Below are 19481 nucleotides of genomic sequence, written 5' to 3' on the forward strand. Positions count from 1 at the left end.
GGAACCCAGGAAATTCTCTAAGGTGCCTTTATAAAATTCCATGACCGCTGGAAAATGACAGAAATGACAATGACAGAAACAAGTCAAAACCATTAAGGACTCAGACCGTTCAGAAAATATGGTGTGATTTACCCTACTAGAAAAAGCACTACAACCACCCAAGGTTAAAAGGAAATTTTAAATATAAAATGGTATAGGGAGAAGGAAGTCACAGACACCTCTTAATAACCACTTACAGAAATACTAATATAAAATATGTATGTCTTAAAGATTTGTGACGTCTACCTCCAACAAACATGTATAGAATGATAAGGAGAAAGAAAGTATAAAATATATACAGACATCTTCACAAATCCTTAAGGTAATTCCAATGGGACTGTGAGTTTGAGAATGAATGAATTAATATAACCAACCATACATACGGTGGCTGTGGCACTGTGTGTCACCTCATCTTGGAGAGGGAGAACTTCTTTACTTGCGTGAAGTATGACGGCATCTTGTTAGGTGGGAAATGTAATTGTTTCGCTCACCTTCCCTCAGTCCTAGCATAGGAACAGCTTTCTGTGTGTAGTTGCCACTTCGATATCCCCCTGAGTCTATGTTTACTTTTTGGCAGTTAACCACTTCTTACTAGTTAACAGATTTTTATATTACCCCTTTCCTGTTCAACTTGCTGTTGTGGTTTCTATCTCCTGCTGGACCCTGATTAATACATAATTTCTTCTAGGCATCTATTGCTATGTAACAATACACCCCAAACTTAAAGCTTACAGTAACGATTTACTACTATCTGTCATGGTTTAGTGGTTCAACCTGGGTCAGCTGGATGGTTCTCTCCTGGAATATCTCCTGTAGTTGTAGCAATATGTCAGGTGGGGCTGTAGTTATGTGAGGCTTTGTTGTTCTGGATGTCCAAGATGGCTCACTCATGTGCTGGTAGTTGATGCTGGGAGCTCACCTACGGCTCTCAACTGCAATGTCTACATGTGGCCTCCCTGTGGGTCTTGGGTTTCCCCCAGCATGGAAGGTGGGTTCCTAAAGGTATGATCCTAAAAACAAACTTTCCAAAGGGAAGGAAATGAAAGCTATCAAGCCAGTTAAGGGCTCTGCCTGAAACAGCGTTACTTCCGCCATACTTCACTTATGTTCAGCCAAATACCTATTCCCAGACGCTCTCATTTTCCTGGAGTTCTCTTGACACCTTAGGTACTAATTTATCAGTTAGGTTCCTTATGTGCAACCATCGTAATCTTATTTTGACAATTTAAACAACAAAATAACTTTATTAAGAGAATATATAGTTGCTCACAGAAATACCAGGAAAGGGGCAGCCTATTCTCCTAAAATTGATAAGAAGAGAATCAACACCCATTAGACTAACTTCTTTCCTAACAATTACTATTTTCACTGCTGAAACCATCATTCCGCAATTCTTGTTGCCAACGATGGAAACACTGGGCGCTGAACGTGGTCGCCCTTAGAAGTCTAGACTTGCTGCCTCTGGCGTAGAGGATTCCCTGCCAGGCCCATGTCCTTGCGTTGTCAACACTCACACACCTGGGGCTTCGTATACTCAGCCAAATCTAGATCATAGTCCTGAATCCAAGCTGTCAGAAGAGACGAGCAAGTTAGAACCTGGTGCCTTCAGCTTCCATAATTGGAGTAGGAATTTACCTCCAGTCAAGACTCATCAAGTGGAGAATTCTCCAAACACAGGAGGCGGGCTCAAGACAAGGCGGCTCCCCAAATAGTAAAATGTCTGCTATGCACATAATATGCTTATTTTGGAACAGTTTTACAGAAATATAGAACATATTCTATTCAAATCTCTAAGGTATGGGCTTATTAGTCAAATAACAAAGTATGAACAAATCTTTAGCCACACTTATTAACACAAGTGTAGCTTAATCACTGCATTATATGGTTCCAGTATACCTGTTCTGACTACCAAAGAGGTTAATTAGGTAAACAATTAATTGAGTAATATAATCCTGAATAATTTAGGGTGATATATGTTAGTATGTTTTGTTTTTAGGGATATCAATGCAAATCTATGTAATTTTTTTTGTGGACAGTGTAAAATCCTGGATTATCCTCCTCTTACTTTTGACAAACATACCTATTTAATGCTGTTACCGAAATGAAATACGTAAGTGTTGGAAATAATCAGGTAAGGTACAATGGTATCAGAGGAAAGAACGTCACAGTAGTGGTAACAGATTTTGCTATTTACTTATTACAGTGAGAGTGCTTCCTGTGAAGCGTGCTTTCTAACGTACATCCTATTCTTCTCAATGTAACTTAAGATCTAGGGATTAAGAAAAAAAGACCTTGGAGAAAACAGCTACTTGTTGAAATCTGAAGAAAATATTAACTTTCTGGGGGAAGGTTAAAAGCACTAACTAGAATGCACCCACCGTGCATGGCTTTCAAGGGCTGGCCGGAGGGGAAGTTGTTGCTGCCGACCAAGAAGCAGCAGGTTCATACACCGCATAATCCTGTCTTCAAAGAACAACTGACACTCTATGATGGCTAGAGAAGCAGGGGCACCCACACTTAAAATGCTGAAATCGCACTTGGTTGTTAGGGACTCAGGTGAGAAGTGGGAGTCAAACATTCTTTGAACAGTAGTAGGGAATTGGTAGCATTCATTCACTTTCCATCCGTTCATCAATTTATCCATTTAATTTATCTATTTCACTCGTTTACTAATAATTTATTGCACACTTCCTATTTGAAAGACAATGAAGAAAACATTGCTGAGGCAAAATGTCATTTTTCTCAAATATATTATAGTCAAGCTGAGAAGAAAAAAAACAAAATTAGGGGCTGGCCCTGTGGCCGAGTGGTTGAGTTCACGCACTCCGCTGCAGGAGGCCCAGTGTTTCCTCAGTTCGAATCCTGGATGCGGACGTGGCACTGCTCATCAAACCATGCTGAGGCGGTGTCCCACATGCCACAACTAGAAGGACCCACAACTAAGAATATACAACTATGTACTGGGGGGCTTTGGAGAGAAAAAGGAAAAAAATAAAATCTTTAAAAAAAGAACAAAATTAAATAAACAACGATAGAAATAAAACCACACACATGGAAATAACAAAGGGTTAAGTGAAGGGTACTATGTGGGTGTAATACTCTGTTTTTTATTTGGATGCTGGTTACACAGATGTGATCATTTTGTAAAATTTCACGGACCTAAGTGTTTTTAATTGGTGTACTTTTCGATAAAAACTTGAAAACAAGTGATAAGTAGTAATAATAATAAAAATCATATTATTGCTGGCTTTTGAAAGGATGAATACTCAGCTTTCTAGAAATTTCCACTAATTCAAATGATTAACTTCTCAAATATCTAGATGAACACGGATATTTTGCTATTGGTTTGGGTTTGTGTGACTTGCCAAAAGATAGCCTCTCCTTTACCTCCGGTTGTTGAACACTAGTCTACAGGAACAATTGAGGTTTTTCAGCTAAGAACACTGTAAAATAAGTAAAATCATTGAAATTTGTAAAAAAAGAATCTTCACCACATTTAGCAACAGCTCTGCTGACACAATAGAGTACCTGCAGGAGAACATATTAACAGTATTTGGAGAACAATGTGTAGCTATTAAAAGAAACATCTTGGGTGTACTCTGGTTATGTATTAATACATAAAATTGGGTTAAACTGTGATTAAGCATGTGTATTAGTCAGACTTCTCGGTTGCAAGCTAAAAAAAATCTGATCCCTCGTAACCCAAGTAGAAATTCATTTCATTGGAAGATTATTGGGTTGTTCAGCAAAACTGAAAAAAACTTGAGAGTTAAATTCAGAAATTAGGTCAAGACCAATGGAGACCAGTAGCAGAGGTCGTGCTTAAGGCCTTGTCACAGAAATAATTTGGTTAGGACGTTGCTGCAGCACTAATGTGATGACGTACAGGACGTTCCTTAAAAACACCTCCGCCATCAGTGCATTGGGTTTTCGTTTTGTTCATACACCACATATATTTCTCTTAAATAAAGTCTAAGACAATTAGAAGCTGTGGAAATTAGGGGGTCATATATTCCAGGTCCCACTATAATAAAAGTTACTTACTAAAATAAGAATTTAAAATATTGAAAAATATCCTACTTTCATATCATTTGATTTTATATGATTTATTATGATTTTGGAATCTAATGGCTAGCCCATAGGAGCTTTTTAGAGTTAACATTTTTTAGATGTAAATTATAACCACACGATGTTAAATGAAAAGATTTGCTACTGTGGAACACAGAGGATTTTTAGGGTAGTGCAACTACCCTGTGCGATACTATAATGGTGGATATGCATCATCATGAGTTTGTCCAAATCCATAGAATGTACAGCATCTGTGAACCCTAATGTGAACTATGGGCTTTGGGTGATAATGATGTGTCAATGTAAGTTCATCGGTTGTAACACATGTACCACTCTGGTAGGGGATGTTGACAGTGAGGGAGGCTCTGCACGTGTTGGAGCAGGGGATAGAGGGGTGGAGGAGAATTTGCCACCCCAAATATGCCTTTTTGACATAAGGATTATTTCATGCTTGTTGTTTTTAAGAAACTGCAGACACAAGAGAAGCTCTGAAAATTGAGTAAAAGTTACTCTTTTATAAGAGATATTTACATTTATAAGGGAAATCTCCATCTCTAAGAGTATCTCCCTCTCAATACCAGAAAGAGGAGGTTGACCAAATCTCTAGTTCTTATCAATGAAGAAAGCAAGGACTTAAATCTGAATAAGAGCCTTACTCCTGTTTATTACAACTTCTTGGTAAGTGCCCGTAACTGACTCCCCACCCTCAACATCTTCTTTTGATTTTAGCTGAAGAGGATATTTAAGGTGGTGGTTTCTGCCATTTTGGAGAGTTATTCGGTTTTCCTGGGTCTCTCTCACACAACATGTTATTAAACTTTTATTTGTTTTTCTCCTGTTAAACTCTCCTATGTCAATTTAATTATTAGGCTAGCCAAAGAACCTAGAAGAGGAGAAGGGAAATTTTTCCTTCCCGGCAGGGTAGATGGGAAATCTCTGTACCTTCTGCTCACTACTGATGTGAACCTAAACCTGCTCTAAAAAATAAAGGCTATTAAAAAAATTACTACCACGATTTGAAGTTGCGGTGATTTTAAGTATTTTCCATTAGAAAATTATAACGCAAGTGGGCAAAATATAAATGAATATGCTAGTTTCCAAAGAGGACAATTATCAGTTCCTTCCCTGTCCCCAATGTGTATGCTGCACCTCATCCCAAAATGTTGAGTCTACTCCTATTCTTCTTGAATCTAAGTAGATCTTTGACTTGTTTGAGGAATCGTATGAGATGGAAGCAACGCTGTGCTGGTCCTGGGCCTAGCCCTTAAGAATGTTGGCTGTTTCAATTTCTGCAATCTTGGAAGTCAAGCTGCATGTGAGAAGTCTGATAGCACTGTGCCGTAAGGGATCCTAAGCTAGCCGTGTGAAGAATCCAGGTGGAGAGAGAAAGATGACGGGTCCACTACAAACTGTATCATCCTTTCCAGCTGAGGCACCAGACTTGGGAATGAAAAAGGCCTCTTGAATGATCCAGCCCCAGGAGGTACCATGTAGAACAGACCAGCTGCACAGCTGGGCCTGCCTCAGATTGCAGAATCATGAGAAATAATAAATTGTGCTTATAAAAAAAATGAACTACAGTTTTGGGTTTGTTTCTCACATGTAAACCTCACATTTTGGGTTTGTTTCTCTAGTGATAGATAACTGGAATACAAATTAGTACCTAGAAGTGGGACACTGCCATGACAAAAACCTGAAACATATGGTATTAGTTTGGGGACCAGACTGAGGCCTGACGGGAAGCAAAGAGACAATTTGTGGACCTTGGAAGGGAAGAAATTCTAGAGAGTGAAGCTGTGCTATGTATTCTTAAAACAATTAGTCAGACGGTCACCTTCCGTGACATGGAAAATAAAAATTGGACCTAACGAAGTTGTGGATGTGAATACATATATTTCCAGGCAGACTTTGGCAACTAAATTTGGCTTCCTTAAGCTGTCTATGACAGTGTATTGCAAGAGAAAGATGAAATAAAGAAGGAATACTTTGGTATTCAAGGAGACTAAACAAGAATTTTTCTGGGTTACATTCCCAGCTCTTCCAGAAAGCAAAAGATTTTCAGAGTAAAAATGACCTCAGGGCAAAGACCAGATCCACGGTACTGCTAATAAAACATGGACCCAGGGTTGCTGTTCCAAATTGAGAGTTAAGACCTCAAAAAAATTTAAGGCAGTGCCTATAATTAGAGCCTCTTCTCTAGATGAAAGTATTTCTAACCATCTTCAGGTCATGAATCTTAAGATCATGGCCCCACAGCACCCTGTCTCACAAAATGAAGTATAAGGGGGTCCTGCCTCAAAAAGATTTGTGAGTGTGGCTTTGATCTAATGAAATACAACCTAATGAGATTCATAGAAAACCCACAATGTTTTCAAGAGAATTTTATCAGCAAAATTACCACAAATGTGACTAAAAAGAGACAGAGACAGAAAAGAAGGAAAAGAGGCCTTTGAGTGTGCAAACTTCTGTGGGCAGGAAGCAGACTGAGAAAGCTACTCAACTGAAAACACTAACCATTCTTATGGGAAAAAAAAAGGATAACTCACAGGGTGGGGCTAAGAGCCTGTAGGAAGAACTCATGAACCATGTAAAACCATTCCGAGAGCACATATATATCCAAGCCAAGGAACATACCTGTACCTTGCCTCTGGGGCAGGGAAGACTTGAGAAATACTCCTTGCTGGATTTCAGAATTGCTATGGACTAATGACTGAAATAAGTCGTGTGTTTTCCCCTTTTTGAATGGGCGTTATCCTGTCCACCACATGGCGCCTCATATTCCTTCACATGGCAATAGGAGCTTTGCACCTGTGATGAGGAGACTAGCCTCGATTATCCAGGTGAGTCCAATGTAACCACAAGGGTCCTTCTAAGAGGGAGGCAAGAAGGTCAGAGTTAGAGGGAAGGAAATGAGACAACAGCAGCAAGGGTTTTGATGAGAGGAATACAGGAGAGAGAGAGAGGAGAGAGAGAAAGATCTGAACGTGTCACACTTTACACTGCTGGCTTGAAGATGGAGGAAAACGTCAACAAAATGCAAGTTGCCTCTCAAGGCCAGAAAAGGCAAGGGAATAGATTCTCTTCTACCATCCCCGTAAGGAATGCAGGTCTGCCAATACCTTGATTTTAGCCCAGGGAAACTGATTTTGGACTTCTGATCTCCAGAATGGTAAGAAAATATATTTGCATTGTTTTAAACTGCTAAATTTATGGTAATTTGTTACAGCAGAAATTGGACATTAATATGCTGTCTTACTACTGTGCACTGGGTACGTGGAGGAAAGATAACTTGTCTTATTTCCCAGGTCTCTGATCTTGAGGAATTAATTGCACACCTGTGTCTCTGGATCTGACATTGAAAATGAGATACTGGATTTCGTGTCTGAGGCTGATGCCCCCATGGGCTGAGGCTTCGGAGGTCTTAGAACAGACTCTACGTGTACATAGAAAGAATGCATTTTGCACGTAGGAGAGTTGTGAATTGCGTGGCCGGAGGGTGAGGACTGGGGTGGGTATCCTCTGAAGACAGTTACCATCCATTCCTTCCTGCCCTGCATGTACAGGCTGCTCCTGACATCACGAGGTAGAGTTTATTACCCTTCTCCTCGAATCTGGTCTGGCTTTGTAGCTTTCTTTGACCAAGAGAATTCAGTGAAAATGAAGCTATCAGTTTCAGACCTAGCCTTTAAGAGGAGTGACAGGTTCTGTTTCCTTTCTGTTGGAAGTCGGCCATCATGTAAAAAGTCTCATGTGAAGACCATTGTTGTGTGAGGTTAGGCACAGCGAGAGGCTGTATGATAGCCTCTTTTTTCTTTTTAAGCAAGAAGTCCTGTAAATTCCCAGCTGTTCTACCCATCCTAAATGATAAAACTATCTTGGATGTTGACTACATGGACCACCAACTAACTAACAAAACACAAAATCCAGATACATCCAGGCTTAGTTGCAGAATCACAAGAAATAATATATACATTGTTGTTTTAAAAAAAAAATTTTTTTTAGGAAGATTATCCCTGAGCTAACATCTGCTACCAATCCTCCTCTTTTTGCTGAGGAAGACTGGCCCTGAGCTAACATCCGTGCCCATCTTCCTCTACTTTCTATGTGGGACGCCTACCACAGCATTGGCTTGCCAAGCGGTGCCATGTCTGCACCCGGGATCCGAACTGGAGAACCCCGGGCCTCCAAAGCAGAATGTGTGAATCTAACCGCAGGGCCACCGGGCCGGCCCCCACATTGTTGTTGTTTTAAGGAATTAAGTTTTGGGTTGGTTTGCTGTGCAGCAATACATAACTGAAAGAGTTACTATGTTAGTAGTAAAAAGAATTTTTTAATTTTAGGATTTGGTTGTCTGCACTTTTAACAGTAAATCTAAAACTTTCGTTTTACATTGTCCAAACAGGGGAAGTTCTAATAAAATATGATTTGGTTAAAGTAAATCCAGCTGTTTAGCAAAATGTCACACAGTATACCTGTCTCAATAGAGATTGACTAAACTGTATTAGGCATGTTTTTATTATTTACTTAGTTTTTTTCTGCCTTCAACTATTTTTTTTCATTTTATTTGCCTGAGATTTTATATTATGATTTTACCTCTTAACACCATGAAGTATCATTATATAATTAATAGCACATTAAAAAATAAATTTAGCTCTTGAAGATAGAATAAGTCAGGAAAGAAGATTTTGCCCTCTCTAGACCCAATAATCTTGACTGTTAATGTTCAGATGGGGTTTGCTTGGTCCAAATCTGTAGAGAGAAAAATAGATCAACGAGAGAATGGCTGGATGGGTAGATGAGTGGATAGATGGGCAGATGGATAGATAGATAGGCAACTATAATTTGATGGAAAGCAGACAGATAAGGCCATGTTAACTTGAGACTTTGTTGCATAAAAGGCAAAACAACACATTGACAATGATCAAACCTAAAGTCTGAAATAAGCACTTGTTACCAATACCCATACACCATGAATTTCAAATGCCACAAAGTGAATTCTACCATCAGTCTTCAAGTTCTTTTTTACTTATTCTTAACTAGTATGGCCAAGAAAATAGTTCTCGTTCAGTCTCTAGCTGTATGTTATTTATTGCTGTGAACAAATTCATCAAAATTTAGCAGGTTAATATACTTCTTATCTCGTGCAGGTTCTGAAGTTCCCGTATCCTAGAGCCACCTAGCTGAGTGATTCTGGCCCAGGGTCTCGGCAGTCAAGCTGTCTCCCAGCTCTGCAGTCATCTCATCTGGCTTGACCAGGACTGAAGGGTCAGCTTTCGAGCTCACTCAAGTGTGATGAGCAGGCCTCAATCGCCTCAGACGACCATCTACTATCGCCATCCTTAACATAAAGGAGGCTACGTTTGTATCATCACAATTGCGCGATTGAACTATAGGGGAAGAGAAATGTCTTTTGGTTTCTGAATGCTTCCTCTTGATGTTTCTGTTGCCCTTAAAAGAAATTTCAGTGATGGTCCGGATGACTGGAGGCCACAGTGGTGAGTGGTTGTGTGACGGTAGTTAGAAAAGTTAGGGAAGTGTGTCAGGGGTAATAGGGACCAGGGAGACCTCAGCAACAGCTCTACATACGGTCCACAGGCAACCAAGTCTCCACTTTTTTTTTTTTTTTTTTGAGGAAGATTAGCCCTGAGCTAACAACTGCCAGTCCTCCTCTTTTTGCTGAGGAAGACTGGCCCTGAGCTAACATCCGTGCCCATCTTCCTCTACTTTATATGTGGGATGCCTACCACAGCATGGCCTGCCAAGCGGTGCCATGTCCACAGCCAGGATCTGAACCGGCAAACCCCAGGCCGCTGAGAAGCGGAGTGTGTGAACTTAACCGCTGCGCCACCGGGCCGGCCCCCAGGTCTCCACATTTTGAATTGTGTGCACTGAGAATATGCTGTGTGACAATTTTTGCAGAAAGATAGAGTGAATTCTTATGTTATTGATGATGAAACAATATGTGCAAAATGTAAATGAATTTCTTTTTAGCAAAACTATCATTTAAAATTATGGCAAGAGGCATTCTTTATTTTTTACTTTTTGGCATGGTATTGATCTGAATATGGTCAATGACCATTGTTTTACGGGAAACATACTAGTAATTAGAGCTGCATGGAAAATTTTCACATCATCAGTGAAATTGTTTTTGCTGAAACTTTTCATTTTTTTGCCCAAGGCTTTTTTGTTAATTTAGTCATACATAAAAATAGTTTTTCTGTAAGAACAACTTTCCATATTCTCTATTCTAAAATTATAATCTATTTTTCCCCAGGAAGGAGTATAGTAAGCTTGTATTTGAACTGGAAAGAAAATCAGTGAATATAGAAGTTATTGCAGTCAATTCACATTTGATTGTTCAAGATTTCTGCGTGGGGAAACAAACCGGGTCATTCAGGGGGCCTTTCAGCTCTCCGTAAGAGAAAGCTCAATTAAACATGACCAACAATAAGGACAATTAAATCAAGAATTATAACAAGAAGCCCTATTATCTGCTGTTCCAGAGTTATTGAATTCAACCCCTCTGAGAGGCTCTGGGCTTTCCTGTGATGGTGACAAGATTGTCCATGCTGGTCCGAGCATCCTGTCTTTGCACATCAGTGACCCGGGCCGGCAAGAAGAAGGGCATGGCTTCCCCGCAGTGAGTTCTGTGTCAGTGCAGAGGTTCTCTTCAGGGTGAAGAGCCAAGGCTGTTCCTCCGGGAGGATCAGCCCACGGTCCACATCAATTAAGTGAAAGAGCCTACAGATTAGTTACCTGCTTAAGTGTGTGTACCAAGTCAACTTGTCTACTTGGCAGTTATCTCTTCTTTATAAAATAGGACACAAGAGAAAACATTTGACTTGTGTTTGGTCAGATTTCCAATAAATAGATAATTTTAACCCAGAATATTTTGAATAATCTCATTAACATACCTCTGCAGTTGACTTCTCTGGATTCAATCTGAATATTGCTAGCAATCGACTGTGACTACACTGGGCCAAACTTCAGAGTCTGGAATCATAAAGACCTAAGTTACAGGTAAGTATATGGACACTGGGAGAATCTCTTTCCCTCATTTGTAAAATGTGGGTAATGGTAATACCTACCTCATAAAGTGTATGTGTGTGTGTGTGTATGTGCGTAGTGGGGGCATTAAATGAGATCATGTGTATAAAACTTCAAGTATATCATCTCTCAGTATAAATCTTCAATGAATATAAATTACACAAGGTTGCTAATGATAATGAACAAGAAGATGATGATGATTCCATGTTATATCTCCTGCTCTGAACCAGTAGTTAACTATGTGACAATGAACCATAGATCTGTAATCATAAATTAACATGAGACAATCACATATTTAGCATGTTTCATTCATTTCCTTCTTTTTCACTGCCATGTACTGAATATTTATTGTTCTCTAGCCACTGTGCAAAGCTCTCTTCTTACCTTATTTCTTTTAATCTCCAATTACTATTTGTCTACAGAAGAAGAAATAGGTTCTGAAAGGTTACATAACTTGTCCAGATCACAGGTGGGTGTGGCGGGCAGGTACTCTGGCACAGGGCCACTTTCTTCTGGCATCTGCTTTCCTCCACTGCAGGATTCTGCTTCTCTTTTATGATACTTTATGAAAATTTTTTACTAAGCCTGTCTATATAATTAGGTTTTAAAGTCTGAAGGCTGCCCTTGGGTGTAGATGCTCCAGAGGTTTGTTCCCATTTTCCCCTCTTCTCTGCTACCCTTCATTCTTCACACTTTCTCTAAGGATGGCTTGCTCAATATGCTTGTAAAGGGCGCTCAGGAGAACTGCTGCAGACTCTTAACAAGTTTTCTTGTACAAATACTGGCATTTGAAGTAATTTCTTGATTTTTTTCCCAATTAAAATGCATTGTGTTTACTGAATTTCTTCTCTGTTAATAAAATAATTTAGATTTCTTGTAGCCTATGCATATTTACTAGCTGAACAGATAGATATGAAATTTTTCACAGAAGTAAGGTAGCCTCTGCCCCTCCTACTGCAATCTTGAATTTTGAGTGGATGGTGTAAATATTCTTAATTCAAGTTATGGGCTCCATCACATCCTAAAACTAAAACTCATATGTTGAAACCCCAACCCTCAGTGCCTCAGAATGTGACTGTATTTGGAAATAGGGCCTCTAAAGAGGTGATTAAGTTAGAATGAGGCTGTTAAGATGGGCCCTAATCTGAGCTGACTGGTGGTGATGTAAGAAGAGGAAATTTGGACACACAAAGGAACACCAGAGAAAAGACCGTGAGGACATAGGGAGAAGGCAGCTGCCAAGCCAAGGAGAGAGGCCCCAGGAGAAACCAAACCTGTGAGAAAATGAATTTCTGTTCCTTCAGCATTCCAGTCTATGGTATTTTGTTGTGGCATACCCAGCAAACTAAAAGAGCTTATTTATTTATTTACTCAACAAATATTTACCACAAAAGTCCACTCTACTCCAGATATGTTCCTAGCATCTGGTGATGTAATGCTGAATAAAGCAGAGCATCCTGGCAACCATGGAATGTGTGTGGAATGTTAGGGCCTTGGGGGAGAAGAGCAGAGTATAGGAAAAGCTTCAGAGCTTGAGAGCCTTCTTTTCTTTTTTTCGTTGAGGAAAATTTACTCTGAGCTAACACCTTGCTAATCTTCATCTATTTTGTATGTGGATCACCACCAAAGTGTGGCTTGACGAGTGGTGTAGGTCCATGCCCAGGATCCAAAATTGTGAACCTGGGCTGCCAAAGCAGAGTGTGCTGGACTTAACCACTATGCCACAGGGCCTGCCCTGAGCTGGTTTTTCTTATTGATGTTGTTGGAGAGTATGATAAAATCATGATCATGGTACTATATCATGAAAATAATTTCCAAGTGAATTTTTGAAAAAAGATAAATATTTTTTCATTCATAAAAAAATATGAAATTGTATTTATGACAACTTAGATCTCGTTGATGTCACTCATTTGTTTGTAATTATCTCTATATTGTAGCGACTGAGTTCTTTGGTACTGAGTAGCTGTATGTTAAGCATGGCTCACAGAAATAGATAATGCCTTGTGCTCCCCTATGCTCCTGACACCTAGTTTATGCATCACTTCTGATTTACATGGATGTTGAAATGCCTCATGGGAAAGTGGCACATGGAGACTGATAAGCTGAATAGATTGAGATATGAGAATGGAGACAGATGGCAAGATTGTGAGTTTTCAGAGAGAACTCTACCTTGGAAGTTGTGAAGTGTGGCACGATGGGGCAGCTTCAGCGACAGGGCCTGAGGCTCCTGGTACTGTCCGGCTGCCTTGACCTAGACTTTCTGGAAGCATTGTATGCTGTGGGCATAAAGTGCTGTGTGACATTCTCAAAGAGCCACGACCCTGAAGTCTGTATTCATTTGAGACTCTGCTACACAGAAGCAGGATAAAGATAAAGGAGACATTTCATTGTCCTCTTCAGGTAATGGAGATGACACCAGTGTCTGGGGCAGTTCAGTAGCAGCATGAGCATCAGCCTGAATGGTGCTCCGAATACCTAAGTGGGAAACAGAAGGAGATAGAAGAGTGGACCATGCAGAGTATGGAGCAACTCCGAGTGGAGCTGGCCTGGGTCTTGATGATTCTATGGCTCATCGGGTATATAATCAATGCCCTGCAGATTCTGCTAGAAGAGAGCCTTCTGGAATAGGACTGAAGTTGTGCATTATGAAGGTACAAAATGTGGGACCAATGGCTAACCTGATTTAGTCTGTGTTCACAGGAAGATGAGGTCTGGGGATCAAAGTTCATGGTGCTGAAACTTATCCCCCAAACCTAGGATGAGCTGACCAAATTGGCTAATGCGAATCTTTATTGGGAATCTTCATAATTTGTGGGGCTTGAAGCCAAAATGCAATTCTCATGCTGGGCATTTATTTGCTATAATTTAGTTTCTCAAAAATTGGTTAGTACATGACTTTGTGATTAGCATCACAGCTAATTTTTGTTATGCCTAAGATTTTGTAATTCATAAGAAAAAATTCAGTTTTTATACTTATATAATTTCCAAATTTTAACTCCTTTTAAGGATTAGTAAAAAAACAAAAAACAAAACTAAGAGTAAAGACTATGATATTCTTAGTTCCTTCACTGAATATCTGAATGACTTAATTTTCTCAATCGTTTTCCCCAGTTGTACAAACAAAAATCTAAACAAGCGAGGAATAATGGTGAATATAGTCAGATGACAATTCTTTTATAGATCAAGTTCACTGCTAGGAAATGTACATAATCGAGTAGCATTATACAAATATAAAACACACGATGTTATTATTTGATCCAACAGAATTTATGAGAATTCTTATCTGGCTCTTTTTGGGGAGGGTTACCCATTTAGGTTTTAGGCAGATTGTTTCTGAATGCAATTGCTTGCTTGCTTTCTATACGAGTGTTTTTTGTTTTTTAATCTTTTATATAGTCTAAATTAAAAGCTGAAAAGAATCATTTTTACAGTATCATTACTTTTTTTAGGTGAACAGCTCGAGTCACTATAGGTTTATGAGACTCTTGTGAATGCCAAGTATTGATTCCAGCTACAACATCTTATCCATCCATTTCAGAGAGGAGGTTGAATCGGTCAGTTACCTTTCACCTCTCCTGCCAATGCACATAAACATAAAAGTCATCTTTTTTTTTTTAATCTATCCTGTTTACCTAAATCAAGTTAAATCAAATAAATTTAAAAGCATTTTCTCTCATTTGCTCTGTGTTTTATGAAACCCTGAATCTCTGCTAGCAGCTATTTCTATACCCACCCAAAACATACCTAGTTACAAATAGAAGGAACTTTGTGATGTTAAAATATTTAAAAGGATATTTGAAGGTTGCTCATTTAAGAGTATTGCACTGATGGTGGGTAGTGAATAGACAAATGGATGGGATCACATTTAAACGTGCAAAATAAAAAATTGCATACACTTAGTTGATAGATGTCAGTACTTAGGACAGACATAAACATTCACATTTCTAATAACTTAAAAGAACATGTGATTAAATCTTATTATGTTGGGAAAACTTTCATAAAGTCAATATATGTAGTGCTTCTATTAAGATTATATAATAAATTTGGTTCTGTCATGGCTTAAATTGCTGTAGTCATTCATTAATTATGTACATTTTAGAATATTCTCAGAGCTTAAGTAGGGAAGCATGACGATGTTTGCTATGTCTGTTAGTAAATATCCCTTTAAGGATCATTAAGATTCTTAAAATGATATGAGCAGATACCTATTGTCTATTAAGAGTTTGGAGCAGTGATCTTCAGACTTTTATTTCCTCAATAAAATTTCAGCCCAACCCATTAAAATTTTTGCTTCATGGGATCTGAGATGGGTGACGAAATAACAGTATGTGTGTGTGTCGGGAGGTGAGGGGTATTGGTGGTGGTAGGGAGGGAAGAAAGGAATACGTTTATATTAAGCAATATATAAATAATAGTGTTAAATGCTCCCTTTGGTTAAAAATAAAACCCTTTGTATCCCACCAGTACCCCATCTAAACACGCCAGCGTCTAAACCCAGCAGTTGTGAAAGAGCTAGAGGTGTATCAGCTGTTTTTTCAGAGAACTTTGTCAGCACAGATGTGTCTGACTGCACTCTGCTGGTGAGCAGCTGGGACTGAAGTTGCCCCAGTGTTTGAGGAAGGAAGCACGAGGCCGGCGGCTCTGCCCTCCCCAGGAAGAGGACAGAGCCGACACCTCACATGGAGACCTTGGGCCATTTGTTGCCCTCTGGCACTGTAGAACCCACCGCTGACAGTTGTAAAAATTGCGTCAGTCATGACATTTTCTTCTGGCACATCATGATACAGGCTTCAGGAACACTGAGATGTTTTTCCCCCCAAATAAACCATATTATCAATTGATTTGCCTAAGGTCTTTCATCTATTTATTTATTTATTTGGTGAGGAAGACTGACCCTGAAGTAACACCTGTTGCCAGTCCTGCTCTTTTTGCTTGAGGAAGATTGTAAGCAAGCTGACGTCTGTTCCCATCTTCCTCTATTTTTGTATGTGGGACACTGCCACAGCATGGCTTCATGAGTGGTGCAGGTCCACACCTGGGATCTGACCCCCTGAACCCAGGCTGCCAAAGTGGAGTGCACTGAACTTAACCTCTATGCCACCAGGCCGGCCCTTGCCTAATGTCTTTTAAATGTAATAATCAATGAGGTAATAACAACTGAGGATTATAGGAAACATATAAAAACAATTATCTGATGAAAACCACATTCTTGCTTAGTATATTTTGACCAATTATGTTTTTCTTGAAAATAGTTAGAAGGTTCTTATTCATTAAGTGGAATTAAAAGTTTATATTTGATGATTAAAAAACCAGATAGTAAGTGCAACAGGAAGACATCATAAATCCCAATCCAGGTTCTTGTTCCCAGAGATATTTGACAGACAATAAAATGCGGACCGTCTGTAAAAAGGGTGATGTGGCTGGCTGACTGCTTCCATAGATCATGTTCTCGTCTCCAAGAAAAACTGCCTTATGATATTTTCTTCCTAGCAAAAGACATTTCGACGTTCAGGTCTAGTCTTTGCTGTGTACGCGCTGTGTTAGAAATGCAGGATCAACTTCGGGTCGGGTTCCTTGGGGAGTGTTCTGCCATCCTGCAAAGATCTCTACCAATGAATTTGATCTTGACAAGTGAAATCAATGATGTATAAATAATAGACATAAATGAAAATAAATTACTTTTCAGAATTAGGATATTCTAGTAAGATCATAGGACATCAAAAGTGCACAATAGTAACGTTTTCTTGCTCTGAGGTCTTCTTTTCAGCTTAAGGAAAGCAGATTCCAATTTTATGGATCATACGACCACAGATAAATAAATGAGAAAATATTCTTTGTTACTAGAAGATTTCTAACCATTAAAAGCTATTATAATATTATCTTCTTAAAGATGTTTTTAATTTTATCTTATTTTACTTTCGTAGTGTCAAATTTCTCTTTTTTTTGTTGGTCACTTCCTATGTCACTTTTTCTTAGTCTTTACTTAAAAGTTTCTTTCTTTGGTTACCCGTTGTTTTTGAATCACGTTTAAGGACTTGTGGATTTTTATAAGACAGTGAGATTTATAAATACCTAGTTCTATGCAGCTTAATCAGGCACCAGCCCATACAAGATGCTCATACAAGGAACTTCAGATCTGCAATGCAAAAAGAACTTCTTTGAATAAGGATGGCTTTGAAAGACACATTTATTTTTCCTTCATCTGATGAATCTGGGGGATATTGAGCAAAGAGAGATAAAGAGAAACCAAGCCTGGTTTCAGACTAAACCAAAGTCTGTGTATGAGCATTGTGTTTTCAAATCTGAGCTCTACTCCTGAGTTGCCATGAAATTCCAGTCATAAACTACACTTAAGTGATATATACATGGTCTCCTAAAGAGAAATTATAAATGACTGAGAGTCTTATAATTTTCTCTTCATGCTTATCTAGATATTAAAAGATTGATAAGTTTTCAGGGAATGTATCACTTCTTTATCATAATGATGAAGTACACATAATATTAAGTAAACTTAATATATATCAGAATGTCATCTGTATCAGACTTAATAAAACATTAGATCGCTTTCATCTGGGACCATTAAATCAGATTCCAAAATTCATCTAAGTACCGCTGAGTTAGACACATGAAAGAAGGCAGAGTGGCCGAGGTTCAGATAGAGACTTTCAATACACAGGCAATCAACAAGTAAATGCAAAGAGAAGTGTTTACAAAATGAGATATGTGTTAATATGGGGATTCTGCAGGTTGCCATGATGGAGAATTACATAAGAGATGTTATCACTTGATCATGTCTCTGAGGAGGTGATGTTTAGGCTGAGATGAAGGATAAGATTGACCCAATCATGGCCTAACCATGTGGGCAAAGACTCCGAGCCAGGAAAGGGCATGGAGTTTTGGGGGATCTGAACAGAGGCCTGAACTACTGAAGAACAATGAACGGTAAAGGATGCTAAAAATGTGAGAAGGTAGACAATGCAGAGAACTAAGGACCATGGCAAGGTGCTTGTCCTCCTTGCCCTACATGGTTTGATTTCCCAGAAGGGGCCATGTTTTCCACCACCAAGCTTCTTTATCTATGCTATTCTTTCCTAGCCACCTCTTACCCCTAATGACCCCTAATTTCTTCCTCCTCAAAGCATTCCTTCTTTTTCCTTTAAAACTAAATTTATGCTTGGACTTTGTATTCTAGTAACCCCCCTTTTTTTTGTCTCAGTTGTGGCATTTATCGTACTGTATTGGCAATTGCCTACTTGTCCGATCCATAGGCTGTGGCTTCTTTGGGCATGGGCTATTTAATTTTAACATTTCTCTCTCCAGTGCCTCGCACAATGGACAGCACATCACAAGTGCCTGGCAAATATTTGTAGAACAAATGTGTTCATTTCCTAGTGTCAGCTCTGCCTCAATGCATTTCATTCAATGCTAAGCTTGCTCAGCTCTTGAAATGTCAATCATCCCCAAAGCCAGGCAGCAGCGTTAGGAATGGTGATTGCTCTCCTAAGTGCCTTCACTTCCAGCTGGGATCCGGGACCTGGCACTGAAGCCGAGCTACAAGTGACCTAATTAGTCCTATGGTTATTTCCAAAAAAATTTGAGAATAATCATGAACTGGAATGGCCAAAAACTGGGACATGCAGGGTTTGATGAAAGCTGAAGTGTTTAGAGTGCCAGATGCAAGTGTTTTAGGCAGCATCCATAGTTTCCAAAACAAAGTAGTTTGCATTTTAATTGTTTTCTGAAACTTTTATCAACAAAATATGTTCATCGACTAATCCGATCTTTGTACCAGATTAGAAATTAACAGTGTCTTGGCCACAGAAATAAGATACAGAATCTCTCTTTCTGGCCCTGCTATCAAGAATTTCTGACAGAATTCAGCCAGGTGCTGTGTGTCTCTTTCCAGAGTGCAATTTGGGGCTAAGTAACGGTGAGCTGCCCTGAGATCTCATGCTTCCCATCAATGTCAGGGAGAGGATGCTAAGAAGGCAGCCCTCCCAGAGGAATCAGCGGTTAATGGAACTTTGACAGGCTTTTAATGCTCTTTTCTAAAGGCTCATCTCTTGCCTCATAGTCACAGTTTGTTGGTGAATTTGATGGCTGATATCACAGATAAGTGTAACTAACACCCTGTTGGTATCTTATTTACTTCATGGAAAAAGCCAGGAACAAGACATTCTTGAAATAAGACTACATTCATGGAGTGGCTGATGACTTTAAAGTTTAGCACCACATATGTAAGATAATGAGTAACTGCTACTAAGAAACTGTACTCAAATCCTTTGAACTCTCCTGCAGATGGCTAAGACACAAGGTCATGTAAAAAT

The sequence above is a fragment of the Equus asinus genome, chromosome 2, assembly GCF_041296235.1.
Source record: "Equus asinus isolate D_3611 breed Donkey chromosome 2, EquAss-T2T_v2, whole genome shotgun sequence".
NCBI classification, from domain to species: domain Eukaryota; kingdom Metazoa; phylum Chordata; class Mammalia; order Perissodactyla; family Equidae; genus Equus; species Equus asinus.